Below are 18,033 nucleotides of genomic sequence, written 5' to 3'. Positions count from 1 at the left end.
AGGAGAGGCAGACGCATGTGTGTGTCAGAAGCATGACTCGCCGTGTGTGAGTTTGGGATGAATGTTTTGTGGTGGCTGGAGTTCCCCCTGGATCAAGCGCACACTGTTTTCAGATGACTGTTTTTAGCTGCAGCTGTCAGCTAGCGCTCCGGACATGAAAGACTAAAAATGAAGGCAAGAAGGGCGAAACAAATAAGCAGCACAAAGAGACTTCAAGTCATTCAAGCCATCCCGTTCAGCATTGGCACTGTTGATTATCTGGGTAGAGCCGATATTGCTGCCTGAGCATGCCAATTCTTTGGGCTGTAACACACTGACACACCTGGCTGAGTCAGCTGAGTCAGGTCACGCGCTGCTGGGGACATGTGGGTGTGGACATTTTTATTTAATAGGTGTGGGAAAAACATTGATTCACCCAGGTATCGCAATTTTTTTTTTTCTCGCGATTTTGAAATAGATTTTTTAATGCCCGAATCGATATATTTGCTTCATTTGTGTCTATTCGGAGGTAGAAAGAAGTTACCACTTTTATTGTTGTAGTCAGAGTAACGTGACGTCATATCCGTTCTCAAAACAAACCGCAGCCGGCCAAACTGAAACGATGGAGCAGAAAACGGCGGAGGGTCCGTGTGGATACGACTGGCACCCTCACATGTTAAATCCAAAGTGGTAACGCTACACATATAGTAAAGTGTGGAAACACTTTGGGTTTCACACATTACCAGGAAAAGCAGAGCTAGACATCATGGCCAGAGCTGCATGCTAACTCTGTCATGGACAGGAAACGTTATTGTATTGCGGTAACGTGCGGTCAAGCCAGCCGTCACTCGCATCTCCGTGGTCAAATCGGCCAACGCTACAACTGTAGAGCACCCATATACTGACATTTATGTTAAATGTGTTCAAACGGCCCCGATGGAGCTGACCATGGATGTTTAAAGAGAACGGAGCTGATGGGAGAGTTAGAGAAGGACTTGGCGAAGTTAGTGTGTAGTATACACGTGTGACTACGTCCAGTTTTCAAAATAAGGCGTTAACAAAGGGAACTGTATCTACAAAATACTGTATATATACTGTATGTAAATAAGATTGACGGATTATATTCACCAGAAGTATAAAACATGCTACATGTCCCTTATAAATTAAGAAGAAAATACCACTAATTTGTGAGGGAAATGTCTTTATTCTTTGATTTTTGGGTTGCTGGAAAAGATTAAATAAATAATAGCTGACAATGACTGATATATTTGACTTCAGGACATCTCTGACTACATACAGTATATGCTGAATATCAAACATTTTAATGTATTAGTTTAGATATATTTCAAAGTAAAAGTCCCTAGAAGTGTATGATTTAACTTTTTCCCATGGCCTGGTGTTAAAAATGTTAACAAAAATTGTACTTAACGGGACTATTTGTAACTTTCAGAATTGCTTGTTAACAGCGAACCCTGTGGCCGTGAAGTCAATGAAAGTCAGCGTCGGGCTCGCGCTTGCTTGCTCTAAATATACCTGAAAGAGCATCGCTCAAAATAGTGAGGCGACACACGTCAGCTAAAACCACAATATCACTATATTTCACCTGCTTGGCAGTAATGTTAGCTGACCAGACGAAGGTCTCTCCATGAATCACTGCTGATCCTAGTGTTGTCTTTTCCTGCCTCAGCAAAAGCGGGTCGGTGCCGGGGCTGAAGCAGGAAGAGAAACGTTATCGCCTCCCGACTGCGCCCGCAGGGAGACACCGGCACCCGGTCGGAGGCGATAACGTTTCTCGCTGCGGAGCCCCGTCACTTCACAAGACACGGAAAACCTCTGTTGGTCTGGAGGAGCTGCAGCATTTTTTTTCTGCACAAACGTCCACTAAATATTCTCAGAGCTAAACTAACTCTCCTGCAGTGTGGAGTGAGCGCGTATTCACGTCTAGAGGTGGAGCGAGACAGCGAGAACGCGCGCTGTGTGAGCAGGCAGAGGAGCAGTGACTCCAGCCACACGCGAGCGCGCATGGGATCCCGACCCGGTACATTTATACGCTTAAAAAGTTACAAACCCCAAATGTCGTGATAGTATCGAATCGGGAGATGGTGTATCATCCCCGCCCTATTATTTACAGGAGGAATATGGGCTCAAAAGACTGTTCTCCTTGCTCCCACTATCTCTCCTCCCCTCTAGGTTGTTGCTATCATTCTTCCCCTCCTCCTCAGGTTGTAATGTGCTTCTTAGGGCTCTGTGGGAGGAGATCAGACCTCCTGTCCTCTCTGTTTTTGTCCTAACAGCCCCATCCTGATCTACACAACTTGCTGGCCACAGGCAGCCAAGGGACTGCAGCACTAATTGTGCAGGTCAGCGGGGTTACGCAGCCTCTCTCCGAGTCTTTCTACTCGTTCTGTCTCCGCCTCCCTCTCTTAGATGTGGTTCAGCCTCCGCTCTCCACTTCAGTTACTGTATAATAATGCATGACATCACAGTTTACATTGCCATGACAAATAAATACTGCACTCTGAAACTGGAAACTTAAAATGCAACGCTGCTGCCGTAGTTTACTTTCTTGTTCGCCTGAGAGGTTAATCATGTTAGGGAATCCTTGAAAGCTTCCACATTTTTCCAGCACAACCTCCGCTCATCTAAAATCATTTAGCGCTTGTTTTGTTTCCTCTCCTTTTTCCCCCTTGCTGCGTGTGATGTAGGAAATGTAGGAGATGTCTGCCTTTTCAGGCGGGTTCCGTCGTCTTTTGTGCGTCTTGTCTGAAACAGCATGTCAGCCAGGCGGGGCGGCTCTGGGAGGATGTGTGTGTGAGAAAAAGAAGAGTGTGTGTGCTGAATGAAATGTAAAAAGCAGCACGCCTGCCTGCACACACACACAACAGCCTTTGGCCTAATGGGAGCTGACACTCTGACAGGCTCTCTGAGCTCTTTATCTGGGCCTCTCGCCTCAGAGTGTGTGTGCATGTTTGCGCCTGTGCATTTGTGTGTTTCTGCTTTGCTTGTGTGTGCGTGCATGTGCGTGTGTGACCCCAGCGGTGGTAGTCGCCAGGCCCCTAGAGAGTTCTTTAACCCCCTAACAGAGTCAGACTCATTTACATTGAAATGGGAGAGTGGCAGGGCCTCTTTATGGACTGTTTGCTTTTGCTCTATAGAAAAGCCTCAACTCCACCTCCCTCTGTCACGCACAAGTTCATGCATGCGTACACGCACACGCACACACACATGCAGAGTCACTCTAGGTACATGGGAATTTGCTCTGCTGCAGGTCACACAGTTGGTTTTCCAAACTGTTGCCCTCTTTAAGGATCTGGATTGTGTGTGTGTGGATGCATGAGTTATGAGGGGTCAGGGCTGTGTGACTGAGGCCATGTGGTTGTTAGCTGAGTGTTTTTCCACCTCTCACTACAGCTCTCCTGCCTTCCTAATGACTGCTGTCCAGAGCTGATCTGGAGTCCCCCAGGTTCCCATCAGCTAGCTGGTCCCACACTCCACATAAACGCTGCCTGAGGCATGAGGCATGAGATACTAGATCAGAGATCCTTCCTCAAAGAACTTCCTCATCCTCTAGAGGGGCGAGCTCTGAATCTGACCACAGACCAGTGTCTGTGCCGGCTCAAGGCATAGAGGGCTCCCGAAGTTGGTGGCGGCTGCCAGAGAGAGCACAGGTCTAATTATAACAAGCAGGAAGTGAGTGGGAAGGAACCCTTTGATGGTCCATACAGTTATATTTCAGTCTGGGTAGTAGTGTGGCTGAGGAGGGGAGCATCTCTCCTCCTCCTTCTTTCTCAAGTCTATTTCACTGCCTATTACATATAGTGAGGATTTCTGCCGTCGTTGCAAAGCTTAATGTACTGTTTCCCCCACTATCTCCCTTCTTATCGCTCAGTGAGGGCGTTCTATAAAAAAAGGAGAGCAGAGTACGCTGTTTGAAGTCAAGTGGCTGCGCAGAGAGCAAATAGAGTCGATGTTTTCCACCTGTCTTCTTCTCTCTTCTCTAATTTCTTCCTGATGAATGTTCACTTATACCAGCTATATCCCTCTCCGTGGCTGCAACACCACCGTCTGAGCAGAGACAAATGTTTTTGTTAGCGATCACAAAGGGATCTATATTTAGCCACTTTCTGTTTGTGTTGTGCATGCACGTGTACATGTAAGTAGGTATGCATGCTGTGTCTATAATGAAGTGTCTATAGACTGGTGAACATACAGTAAGAGCAAAGCTGCATACATTGTTTTAGATAAGGTTTTCTCTTACAAATATACAGTAGTCTTTCATTAGAATATATGAGATTGTTTATATGCTAGAGCCAGTATACATCTGACCGGCACATACAGGTAGTTTGCAAAAAGTCAAGGCCGCCCCCGCCGTTTTGGGGAAAGAAAACCGAAGATCCCTCAGACTTCAATGCAATTTGATGTATGTTTGGATTGTAGTTTGTACACATCTTGTTGATCAAACAGTTGTTTCATACACATGTCTAATAATTATTTTGCGACCTTGCCTGAACTGGAGCGTTTGCTATACCTTAATAAATTAAGGTTGATCGCCGCCATGTCCCTTCAGTCTGCTCCCGTCCAACACAGTGGCCGGATATTTCTTATCCAGACATCTATATATGATTGAATCACATTAGTGTTGTCTGTAAATAACCAACTGTTTGATCTATAGGCTGAGATTTATTTGGAGACGACAGTCTGATGCCGCTATAACGGTAATGTATTACTGCAGCAGCCTCACACTCAAGCTAACGTTAGCTAGCCATGCCAGTCACTGTCACCAGCATCATTTAGCCATTTAACCGCACTGACAGTCAATATTAACGTCACTTTTCACACAGTTTTTTGAATTTTCTCTCCTGTGACAGCGAGTTTATTTCCCTCAAACGGGAGCGCAGCCTCTGCGATGACGCGATGCTGGTCTGGTCTATAGCTTGGAGACATAAAGCCCCTCTATTATATATATTATAATAGAGGAATGGATCGGAGATCAGCGTTTTTTTATGTATTGTTGGTGCAACCAACTACACAGCAACTCTTCGGTAGCATTATTACTATTGATGGTTTGTTTAAAGTAGAAGTTTGGAGACATGTTTCACCTTCTTTTCTTTATGCTGTTACTGTCTGTGAGGGACACAGGATTGTTTTCCCCCAAAAGGGGGCGTGGTCATGAGAGCCTACTCTGGATGATGTATTGCCGGTCTGATGTATAAGAGGTGGTTAATACATAGCCGGGTTGCTACAGAGCCATTGGATCTCATGGTTTCAGCTAGCGTGTGGTGGGCTGCGGGGATAAAAGTGTGTTTCCTTCCGAGTTTTTTAAATCTTTGCCATAACTGACATGTTCCACAAATCTTTAATAATGATTAACGTAGATGTAATGCCAGAGGGCGAAAGGAAAGAAGGTTGAAGGATGTAGTGAGAGAGTAAAGTAGGGGCGAGAAAGCTCACAACTTGCCCAGAAGATCGAGAAAAGAAATCAAATTTTTCTATCTTTTCCCTTAGCTGCAGATTTTGGCGGTCTTCTTCCAGCCTAGAGCTAACACATAATTATTATTCATTTTAATTACAACGACGACACAGTGTAAATGTTCCTATCACGGAAGAATGAATGAAGCACTTGTGTGCAGTGGTGTGGGGGTCGTCAATGAGGTGGGCGTACTACTAAGGCTAGGTAGATGGGTAGTAGGTTACTGAGGAGGAAGTGGGTATACTCTTCTTTATATTCCAATGGCTTTTGGCTGATAGGTGGATATATACTGTAAACTGACAGAAAAAGAGGTGGGTATACCCCGTATACCTGTGTGTACCCTCCACTACACCAATGCCATGCATGTCACACAATGGCAGGCACGCTGTATATCATTGGGGCCCTACAGAGAAACGTCCATGCGTGGTTAGCTTGACTTTTAAACTATGTTTTTAGGATGCAACAATTCATTTTAGCTACATTTATATATGTTTTAGCTGCACACCACTTCCCTTTCCTGTCGAGGATGAGTCATCGTGTGAGTGTGTATATGTATGTGTGTGTGTGTGTGTGTGTGGTGAGTTCAGTCACCGCACTAAGAGCGAGCCACTCACTGCCTCCCTGTGATGAGATCCAGATGGAAATTTTCAGTGGATTGCCCACTCTGCTAACCATTATGGTTCCTAAAATGTTCCCAAAATGTTTTTTTTTCTTCTTTCTCCTAAAGTCTCTGTGCTCTAAGATAGTTTTATACGGCAATGGACACTTTTAGGCTTGCAATTCATGTGCTGTTACTACCGCTGCAGTGAAAAAGTTCAATCCACTACATCAAAGGGTTTGTTTCACTTTGCTGTGTCAAGACCTCTAGTATGCTCCCATTATGCCTGAATTGTCAAGAGCACGGCAAACATTACCTGCACTCACATCAAGAGAAGAAGAGAACTGTTTCTGCCCCCTTTCAGAACCCTGGATGTCTCATTTGCACCGCCACAAACCAGATCAAGAGGATCCCTCTATATCCTCAATCTTTGGTTGTAAGGAAACTCGTGCCAGGATCTTAGCATGCACACAAACACTCATTCACACACTCATACTGTACGTCCAAACAGAGTCAAACAGAGCGTTGTGAGCTGTGACAAACAGACCCATCAGGGTCCAAGAAAGACGCCTTTCAAGTTTGGCCAAGTGGTCTACCACTCATCCCATCCATCAGCTCCCCTCTGGGTATGGGACACAGATCCAGGGTCAGCTTACTGTTCACAAAAACACACTCTCAAACCCGTACACAACACTAGCCTCAAGATGTTGTCCGATCGGTGCGGTGAAGGTTTCCTGCTGGTTTGTGTCTTGGTTTTTGGGATTTGGTGTTTTTGACGCCAGTTTAGGAAGACGAATACAGGACGTCCTTCAACTGTGGCTGAATAAAAAAACAAAAACAAGGCGTGGGACAAGGAGTGGCATTCGCTCATCTGTCTGAACATGTTAATACTAGGGCTGTCAATAGATTCAAATATTTAATCGTGATTAATCGCATGATTGTCCATAGTTAATCACAATTAACTAAATAAATCACATTTTTTATCTGTTCAAAATGTACCTTAAAGGGAGATTTTATATTTATTTAATTTTATAGTATTTAATACTCTTATCAACATGGAAGTGGGCAAATAGCCTCACAGGTACTGCATTTAGCATTAAAAATATGCTCAAATCATAACATGGCAAACTGCAGCCCAACAGGCAACAACAGCTGTCAGTGTGTCAGTGTGCTGACTTGACTATGACTTGCCCCAAACTGTATGTGATTATCATAAAGTGGGCATGTCTGTAAAGGGGAGACTCGTGGGTACCCATAGAACGAATTTCCATTCACATATCTTGAGGTCAGAGGTCAAGGGACCCCTTTGAAAATGGCCATGACAGCTTTTCCTAGCCAAAATTTAGTGTAGGTTTTGAGCGTTATTATGACATGGTTTGTACCAATGGATTTCTTAGGTTTCCTAGTTTCATATGATACCAGTATCTTCACTTTAGCTTGAGGTTGTGTTAATGTATTAAAGAAATTAGTGGTGCTCAAACGAATTTGCCTTATTGCGTTTACCTTGACTGCCCTAGTTAATATATTTGCATATGTGTGTGTGTGTAAGACAGAAAGGGACGAGAGACAGAAAGATAGCTTGTGTGAGTCTGTTTACAGATAAACATGTAAAGGCCCTGACACACCAAGCTGATGGATGTCGGCCAGTTTGGGCTGTAGTCTGCCCATGTCGGAGGCTTTTCAGCCGATTCAGCATGTTGAATCGGCGACGGGTCCATCGCGGAAAGAAATCACTCTGATTGGCTGTTCAGCTTAAACAAATCAGTGCATGAGAAGCTAAATGGATGTGAGGAAAGCAAGCCAACGAGTTAAGTCAAGAGGAAAAACACACAAGGCTCTTCTCATTTTTCATCTTCATCTCATCTGATCATTCCAAAACACTTCGCCACTCTAGATCCCAGCCGTCCTCCGAGAATACAGACTACCGCCTCCTGCTGGTAGGGAGAGTTACTTCCACTCGCGTAGGCGTAGATTGGCCGTCAGCTGTAGTCTTTGTGGTGTGTTCAAGTGCAACCTTTTGGCCAAGACAAAGGTGACGTGAGGCAACGCAACAGTCGGCCTTCGTTGCCGCTAGGTCTCTGATGTCGGTTTGGTGTGTCTGGGCCTTAATGATTCATATCCAGTGTGTGTATATGTGAGTTAATGAGCCAGTAGTATTGTGTGGCGTGCTGGTTTTTGGGCACACTGCTTCATGTTTGCATAAAAGAAAGCTCATGCTGAGAAAATGCCAACAGCTGATGAATTCTTCCACAGTGCAGCAAGGTCAAGCAGTTACCTTGAGAGCACGCATCTCCCTCTGCTGTTGTCCGTTTCTCTGAAGATGAAAATGAATTTTTAAAAATTGAACATTCATTGTTCCAGACAACACATGGGGTCTTAGGGTGGGTTTGTAAAGGGTTTTCATATCAACAGCATCACACGCAGCCACCAACGGTTAAATTCACTGAGAGCAAAGTGAGCCAAACCGAGAAAATGAAAACAAAACATGAATCTGCCTTTTATCTCTCTTTCACAGCCAGACTCACCTGCTTATCTCCAGCTCTGTTTCACCTCTCGCTGCCTTTTACTGCCTACTAAAAACTACAGCTGCAAACTTTGCTCAAAACCACTTTACAGCAATGACCTCAAATCTCAGCAGGCAGCCAGCCAGGCAGCGTACTTGAGTTGAGTTGTTGCGTAAATTTGTGTGTGTGTTTTTTTTGGTGAGACTTCACTTGTATTGAATAATTCACTGGAAGACCTATATATAGGGTTAAGACCACTGGGTTCTGTATTTTTAGCTAGCTCCAAGCTTTATGTAAGGGTCTTTATATAATCCCGAGGTTTAATGGTACAATTCGCTGTTAGGTCGCGCTCATGATGAGCAGATAGAGGCTCAGACGACTCATTATCCAGCACATACATACACATATACACACACAGCTTGGCCCTATTATGTTGTCAGATGTGTGCGAGGACATAATGAGCACAATCTTTTGCATAGGTGCATAATTTGCGCCAAATTTGTCTCCTTTAAAAATGTCACAAAAACCTTCCACCGCTTCTTTTCATTACGTGCTATATATACCAATCTACACACCACTGTAATATCACACCTCCGCCTGGCCTGCGCTGATGAGAATGAGTCACCAGCCAGCAGGCATTAAACAGCCTGAATGGAGGCTGTGAAAGAGTTATTAGTAAACACATTTATCTTCCCGATGTGCCCTCTGTGGAAAAAGGGACTTAAGTGTGCGTGTACCAGCATCCAGCGGTTTCTTATCTGGAGCTAAATGGAAGTCGTGGTGACAACCACAATTAGGCAGGACAGCACAGGATGGGAGAGGGTCACACACATGGTAATTACTCTGTCACTGCAGCGAGGCCAGCGACACTAAAATACTGGCTACAGATCAGCGAACACGCCACTGAGACAAATATACGCATCATTAAGACGAAGGCAAAATACACAGTTTCACATGTGTCATCATTGCGAGGAAGACGGGCATTGTTTGTGTCAGGCATCAGAAACCGATCATGTGTTTATTAAAGGGACTGTATGTAAGTTTTTACGCTTTACGTTTTTATTGTCAATGTGTGAACAGGTTGTAACCTAACCTAAACAATGAGGCCTTCGGTGACTTTCCGGGTTTCCTCTCTCAGCCATTAGACTGCTTAATGACTTAATGTTCTTCTCTTAATGTGAAGAATGCGGGCCGTTTTTTTCGGGGAAAATCCAACGAGTGTGACGTCATGCGCACTCGCACGTGCCTTTACGCTCTTCAGCTCGGTTTGAAATTTCATTCGGTTAGAAATGGAGTTTGCTAACACCAACAAACGACCGGCCCCCACCACAACACAAACTCCACGGAAGCACAACAAAACAGTTATATCTAGTGAAGCCGTTCTTGCTAAACAGGAATGTGACCAACATCGGGTGAAAACTAGGATCAACATCGGCCGGGCTTTTGATTCATGGAGGGACCTTCGTTTGGTTTTGGGTATCAAAACGGACCCTGAGCTGGCAAAATTCTTATTGGAGAGGTAAGCTAACATTACTGCCAAGCATGTGAAATATGTAGTAATATTGTGGTTTTAGCTGTCAATCACGTTCTGTCTCGTGTTTGGCCCTGTTCAGACCTGGTATTAACATGCGTCCTCAGTGATCGGATCCCAAGTGGACAGCTTTAAATACGTCTGTTCACACCTGGCTTTAGAATGTGTCTCCACGTGCGTCTTGAGCGACCACTTGTGATCCGATCTCACTTCCCCGCTCTATGTGCACGTAAACACGTAGTAAACACACGGCTATTACAGCAGAAGTTGTGATGTAATATTACAGTAATGTCAGTAGTAATAGCCTACATATTTGTGAATTTGGGTAATAATAATATAAGGTTATTGTACCGGTGGACTTTTGTGCCGCTGGCACTGCTGCATTTAACAGGCAACAGCGGGTACAGAGCTTCAGCGAGCCGGGGAGGAGAGAGAGCGAGCGGGCTGAGCAAAAACACCGACACACCTCTAACAGTATGATAACAATGCACTTTGCGTGCCTAGTCTGATAGTCTGTAGATTATGTAGCCTATATATAAGATACATTTGAATACAATACAGTTGTACCGACAGGATACAGTAGCGCACAGAGGCTGTTTCTATACTGCGAGGCGTCTGCCTGTCTATTCACCTGAGGAGCGCAGAGACCCGCAGAGACCCGCAGAGACCCACAGAGACCCGCAGATCCCAGCAGGACGTCAGTTGAGTAGGCGGTCCTTAATGCGGCCCAGGACACATTCGCGTACACACTGCTAAAAGAATGTGGTCATATACAGCCGAGACCACCTCTGAATGTTGTCTGAGCGTTCGAATTTCAATGTGTCCGCAATGCGTCTTGAGTGCGTTCACACCTGTGCTTAGAGCTGTCCACTTGTGATCCGATCACTCAGGACGCATGTTAATACCAGGTCTGAACAGGGCCTGTGTCGCCTCACTGTTTTGACCGATGCTTGCGAGCTCAACGTAGTGCGAGCACAAGCTCGAGCAACAGGACGTTCACAGCCACAGATGTCCCTGTTAACGAGCTATTTCTGATTCTTGATGAATATGTACAACGTATCCAATCTTTACATTTTTCCTCAGCGAGCCGCAGAGCGGAGTTTAATGATCGACTTCAGAAATACATCATGAATGACTTGAATTTAATTAAAACGAGGTCTGAACTCTTGACTTCCAGAGGAGCAGCGGACGGCCAGCGCGCCGTGATACCTTATACATGTCGGCTCCCTCATTTGTTTGCTATTCAACGGCGGAGGTGAAAATATTGAAAGTTATCTCAAGAGTGAGTTATTATTGCAGCATGGGTTCAGGCAGGTCCTCAGAGCCAAAACAACAGTGTTGGCTGGAACGTCCTTTGAAAACAAACCTGAACTCGCTCTGGCACAGGGCGTTTATTTATCCCACAGATACAGGCTCTGCTGCTCCGGGCTGCCTGACACAGCCATGCTCCATATTTCATATATTCACTATGGATAAACAACACTGACTCTGACAAGTCCTACTCACACTGAAGTATGTCAAGATGTGTCTGCATACGCGTGTGTGCGTGAGTGTGCATGTACTGTACGTGTGTGATAAATGTTAAATCTGTGACAGAGCAGATCTGCCTACAGCAGTCCTTGAGAAGCTGCTACTTTGTTCAACGATTGAACTGTCTGTTTTTCCATATCTCTCCCTCTTCCTCACCCACTGTGTATCTATCTGTCTCGGTCTCACCCTCTTCCTCGTCCTTATCCTTCGCGGTGGGGTTTGACTTTCTTCTTTTGTCGCCCTCCCCCTTGTTTGTCTGAGACGCTCGGATAGTAAATAAGAAGTACACTGTACCTGCTCAGACGTATTGATCACACACACATCAGTCAGAGGGCAAAAATAGATTGTGATTGATGGTGACTAAAGGACTGGATGCGTTTGATAGACTATGTGAGTGTCTGTGTGTGTGTTTCTGTGACGCGTGCACGCTTCCCCACTGGGCCCAATAAGTTCTCCGGGATATTTACACCCTGATGTTGACTGATAACATAATTAAGGTCGCGTAGTGATCTGTGGCGGCTGCGTTCCCACTACACACGGCACCAAACTCGGTCAGTAAATAAAGCCCTGACCCAGGAGGCGATGCTGTGACACAACATATATTCAGCAGAGTTACACTCCCTCACACCCACACACACACAAATAAATGAGGAACTCTACAGTCATGTCACAGAGCAGAGAGGTAGCTGTTAGCGGGCGCAATGTTGTTTTGGTGAAAGTACATTGGTGCTACTGTTTGACAAATCACAGCTGATAAAGACTGTTTATTTAACATAGCTCATCCTTGTTATAGCAGGAGGAGGTTTTTTTTCATTAGGCCAAAGAGGCCGAAAAAGTCACAGTTTTATCACCGTAGTCTGTATATAAGAAGTGGACGTAGCATTTTGGTCGTCGCAATCTTAGTTTATGGCTGTCGCCATCTTGGTTATTTGCAACCAGAAGTGACACAAGAGGGTGGAGCTAAGTACAACCGAACGCTGAATGAAACATTTTTAGGCGACCAAAAAGGTTATAATTAACTTTCATGAACTGAACACACAAGTGTGAAAGTAAAAGTAAAAGTTGTAAGACTCCCAGGCAGCCACGCCCTAAAGCATCCCCTGCTTTATGGTCTATTTGACTCTAAATGGGACCATAATTTACTAAATGAACATCAAGCTGTATTGAAGAAGACTTGAAACTAGTGATTGAGACCATAAACTTTACAATGTTTACTGAGGTAATAAATCAAGTGAGAAGTAGGCTCATTTTCTCATAGACTTCTATACAATCAGACTTCTTTTTGCAACCAGAAGAGTCGCCCCCTGCTGGCTGTTAGAAACAATGCAAGTTTAAAGCACTTCAGCATTGGCTTCATTGGTTGCCCACTGTTTACTTTATGACAGATGATAAATGATTCCCTCACGTACATTTCAGCCACATTAGCATCACAGCAGTCCGCTTTATATTATCAAGCTCTCCATTAATAGATTCACTCAATGATTAATGCTTTGGGGGATGTAAACAGGAAGTATAATGTTGCAATGGCATCATTAAAAGTATGCCGAATTAACTATCACCAGTTCTTGTATGCCGTGTACACATGGACGTACAGACAACTATCTTCAGTATTACTTTGATACTGAAGGAAACTTAAAAAAGTTGGTGATTCTCAGGCAACTTCTGATGTCATAAGGAGCATTTCTTTTAGATTCATTCACGATTTGACTGAGTTATGACCCTGAGAAGGAGTGGGATTTTGATTTTCAGTGTCAATTTATGAAATGGCTGTTTTTGTCCTTGGTTTTAACATCATAAAACTCATCTTTACATCCAGGAACAATACAATAGTGTCCCCTATTTTGTTTTCTTCTGTCCTGTGTCTCCTCAGTCTGCGTCTTTCACGGTCTCTACCGTTGTATCTGTGTACTCAACCGAGCCAACCAACCTTGGGACGTCACAGGCTTGGGTACTGCAACATGAGGGCGCTCTTGCCACGAAAGATAAAACATAGCTTCTTTTTTTTCTAAAATGCTGACATTTGTCATGTTTGTTATGTAATAGTTAATTAGAGTGGAAATCCATTTAGTAAACCAGCTTATCTTGGTTGACTGCTTCATTTCCACTTTACCCTGTGTCAATATCAGTGAGTATTTGCATGCTCTTTAACTACTTTTCCTTTTTCTGTCTTTGGCTCTTTATTACGTGTCATTTGTGAATTCATGTGTCGGTCTTTCTGTGTGTGTGGTTTCTCTTGAGACAGAAGATCATCCCTCTTCACATGTTACAGACTGACAGTTCCCTTCACTGGAATGTTAATAGCTAATTGGGCTCTGTGTGTGTGTCAGACTGTATAAATAAGTGAAGACATCTAAACTTGGTTAACTGACGTAGAGTCTGAATTCACTCAACTTAAATGAGCTGCTTTTGAACTAAGAGAGAGAAACGTCGCACTGACCATGTCTGCATCTCAATCAACAGATCAAAACACCATTCTATCATGCAAATGTATGTTTTATAGTGAAGCATATCTTTCCTTTAGAACAGCCTCTTTATGTACATTTCAACCGCCAACCTCTTTATGGTGCACTTACCATTAATCCACATCTATATCTTCAAAGAGGAACAAAGAGACCCTTCATCACATGATCAAGACTGACCAGCCAACTGCTTTCAGACTTGTGAGAGGATTAAAGACACTTTCAAACTCAAAACAAAACCTCCACATCTCCGCTATAGCTGACAGACAAGTAGGATGGGAGCGTGGGCCGAGCTCTGTGAAGAACTCTTGGCTGAGGATGCAAAGGGAAACTAGGCCAGAGAGGCCAGAGGGGTTGTGTGGTCCACTCTCCTTTGTTAACTCAAAGTGATGTTTTTTGCTTATGTGGGCAGTGACATGTCCAGAATGGATTTGTCTGCTTTCCACAAAGGTGTGGATACATAATGGGGTGCCACACAGTGCTGTTGTTACAGTTGTACTCACTGAAAGATGAGCTTTAGTTTACAAAAGCCTTCAAAGGAGAAAGGATTCAAAGCATATCCACAGAAAGGCGGATAAAACTGACAAAAACTGTTTACATGTAAAAAATGCCACAAAAGGATTTTCAGGTCATTTTCATAAATATCTCTTTCTTCTCTTTTGAGTGGCAAACAACAAAGAGAGTAAAGAGAGGGACGGACACAACCAATCCTGCTGAGTTTGAGCAGGTTTCTGTTTCTGTTTTTAGACAAATGAATGAGTATAAAGTAGTGATTCTAATTAGCATGGATATTACCTGTTAATTAGTTGTAACTGAGGTGTCACATAGAGTTTTAGAGGTGGCAGAAAGGTTTGTTCTTACAGTTACTACCACATAGCTGTTCTCGTACACCATTAGTAGCTACACCTTCAAAATAACTGTAATTTATATCCCACAACTGTATGTAATCCATGTAATTGTGAACCATGAAGTATAAAGAGCGACAAACACCGCGTAGGGAGGAGAAAAGGGGTGGATGGGTGGGTCAAAAAACATTGGACTTTTGCCCGAAGACAGCTGTTAGTATCCCGTTTGAGTCTCCTAAGTTTCGTATTTAAGTTATGTCACTTCCGTATTTTAACCCAAACGCTGACTTATTTGTCACTTAACTTCCGTACTTAAGTAACGCCACGTCCAAGATTTTTACCTAAACCTAACCAAGTAGTTTTGTCGCCCAAACCAATCCAAGTTGTTTCCTTTATTGCAAAAACGTGCTGCATGATGACCTATCCTAACCCTAACCATTCAAGGTCAACGCCTAACCATAACCATCTAGCGATAGTTTTGCAATTTGCGCGTTACCTTCTAGACACGACCTCTGAGGCCTTTAGGATGTCGAGTGAATCCCTCTGCTGATGAAGCAAATGGGGACGATGTTGTTGATTGTCATCTTCTTTAACCAATCAGATTTAGAGTTTGCCATGTTAGGCGTTTTCATTGACATGCCGGAGCCTTCTAGCTTGCCTAACCGCCTACCTCAGCATTTTTCGTGTGTCGTGATCCAAGCAGATTTGAGGCGATCTGGATCTGAGGGCCAGTTAGCAGCTGACTAAAGTATAACTAGCTATCTAGCTAGCTAGCACATAACATAGCATTAATCTAAGTTCAAGTTCTGAGATTTATTTAAATTTAATTTGTGACGTTTAGATTTTTAGATGTAGTGCTTCAGTGTCTGTTTAGACTTTTACTTATCTCTGTTGTTTTTAATTCACAGGTTTGGTGGCAGATTTCCTGGCAAAAGAAAGGAGGATGGACTTTGTCTTGAAATGATGAGCAGCTTTGGTAAGTTGATTGAATTTTGATGTATCTTAATTAGCTATTGAATATTGCTTGCTTTAGATCGTTGCTGTGGCAGTGGCCTGGCTGTGCCTTTGAGTGTGCGTTTTTGTACCGCCGCTGTTGCCTGTTGAATCATGAATGGGTTATTTGTGTTGTACATCATTTTTGCTTGCATGGTGGTCGTACATGATAGCGCTCTGATATTTAGCACTATTAGAGCGCTAAATATTTGCAAAGAAACAGCGGTTGTGAGTGCGGCGCACACACAACAAGCCCACATCTCACTCATGCTGACACAACAGCTTGTCACTCTCTGAATGAGCTGCATTCATATTGTAATACACAGCCATGTTATTGATGTTTTTGATTGAATGTCTGTGCGGCTTTGTGTGTGGCAAGCAGGAGAGCAGTTTTTTGGCAGCAGTGAAACTGTTATTTTTTAAAGGCTTTGCGCCAACAAATATGGATTGAAGCAGAATGTATTGTTGGATAAAAACATGTTGTGAATTTTGGAAATGATTACGTCTATCTCTTTCAAGAAGGTTTGACTTTTGGTCTGAAGACAGAAAATAGTGTGCTGCAGGGATGAGGTATATTTGGTAGGCCATTCAGGAAGTTAGAATCGCTCAGGTTCCCTCGACAAAAAGCCAATGGTATTTTTCATTGGGTTTTGGATTATTGCAGAAAATAAGCTCTGTGGCAAACAAATGTTTATGATACATTTTGTTCCGTAAAATAATCTCCACAACAGAACACCACTTTTATGAATTTTGGAGTGTGAATGCAATCGTCAGAGGTAAAAAGCTAACGTTAGGCTATAAACGAACTACACCACGGTCACATGAGCACGAGTTTACACAACGAAGCCGTAAAGGCAGGCGAGTCGTGTGATGACGTTTAGTAGTCTCATTTAGCCACTTATTAGCAACCGCCTTTTTTAAGACACGTAAAAGCTTAAAAATTCACAAGTGCTATATTTATGGATTGTATTTTATATATCGTAGAACAAAACATTAAAATCTCTTCAGCTTGTGTTAACCACAGACCTTATTTCAGGCATCTAACTAGAAACCCATTCAAAAAACGCATTGACTTCCAGACAAGGGAACCGAAAGTGCTAAAAAGCTAAAATGCAAACTCATTTCTGGTTTTTAGGACTCATTCCAGTAACACTCAATTAGGCTACAGAGATGAGGAATATATCACTTCATTCTACTCGATAAAGGTTACTGTCACTGTGAATAAGAGGTGGTTATATTAAGTGACAATAGCCTATAGTCATACCTTTCCTTCAATTGTGTTTATCTTCACAGCAATACAAATCAAGAGAAAGAAGGGAAGTTAATCTGCAAAATAAATCTCACAAATAAATTGTATTTTAAAGTAGCACGCCAGTAACTCTACAACAACAATAACAGCAGCAGTGTTTGACATCAAGAACAGAGAGATATTAGCCTGGTTGCTCACCCCCTGTAGCAAAACATAACCTGCCAAGAAACAAGAAAACACAACCTAACTCAGCTACTTTTACCAGAGTGATGTCTGTAATAAGGACAGCTACAAAACTCACCCCTGGCAAAGGCACCAAACAAGTTGTTTGTGCATGAGACGGAGACTTTATGAGATCATTGAACCCAAAGCTCTCTCTTAAGTTTTAAGTAAATGTGCCTCTTTGTTAAGCACACTTAACTGAAATTTGAAATCTGAATCTTTCTGTCGTCAGTTTAACTCATCACAGCATGAAAAGGGGACAAAAGTTGAATTTGTAATCTCATTACAGCTTCAAACCTCCCAAATGAAGCCTTCAAATGATCCACAACAATACCACATATCCACTGCATTGTTGCCAATCAGAAGTCAAACGGCGGCTTTCTAAAGAAAGACAATAGGCCTGCCAATTGAAAGCAGTCATTCTGCGGCCTTGAAGGAGGCCCTGTGTTACCACATCTAGTTTTGTGAGACCTGTCTGGAGCTCAATTCACAGAGTCTGAGGGTCTTTCATCTCCCCGGGCCTATCACTCTAAGCTGGGAAACAGGAGCTAAGGGACCCTCAACTCGCAGTACCCCGGCCCGGCTTCCCTGCCCTCAAACCCCTCCTACTCCTGCCTGTCGTACTGGCCTCTCAAAGGAGTCTTTCAGTATTG

At 43.5% G+C, this 18,033-nt stretch overlaps 1 long non-coding RNA gene across 2 annotated transcripts in view; it reads left to right on the top strand.

Annotated features, from left to right (window-relative positions):
- The window catches only part of LOC141758701 (uncharacterized), a 245,243-nt gene that overhangs the window by 81,601 nt on the left and 145,609 nt on the right, over nt 1-18,033 (top strand). For both annotated transcript variants that reach the window (XR_012591926.1, XR_012591928.1), the window contains exon 2: nt 15,825-15,892. This is a non-coding gene — a long non-coding RNA (uncharacterized LOC141758701). The remainder of the gene's footprint in view (nt 1-15,824; nt 15,893-18,033) is intronic.

The sequence above is a fragment of the Sebastes fasciatus genome, chromosome 2 (genome assembly GCF_043250625.1).
Source record: "Sebastes fasciatus isolate fSebFas1 chromosome 2, fSebFas1.pri, whole genome shotgun sequence".
NCBI classification, from domain to species: Eukaryota; Metazoa; Chordata; class Actinopteri; order Perciformes; family Sebastidae; genus Sebastes; species Sebastes fasciatus.
This window is presented reverse-complemented; position numbering and strand designations above follow the sequence as displayed.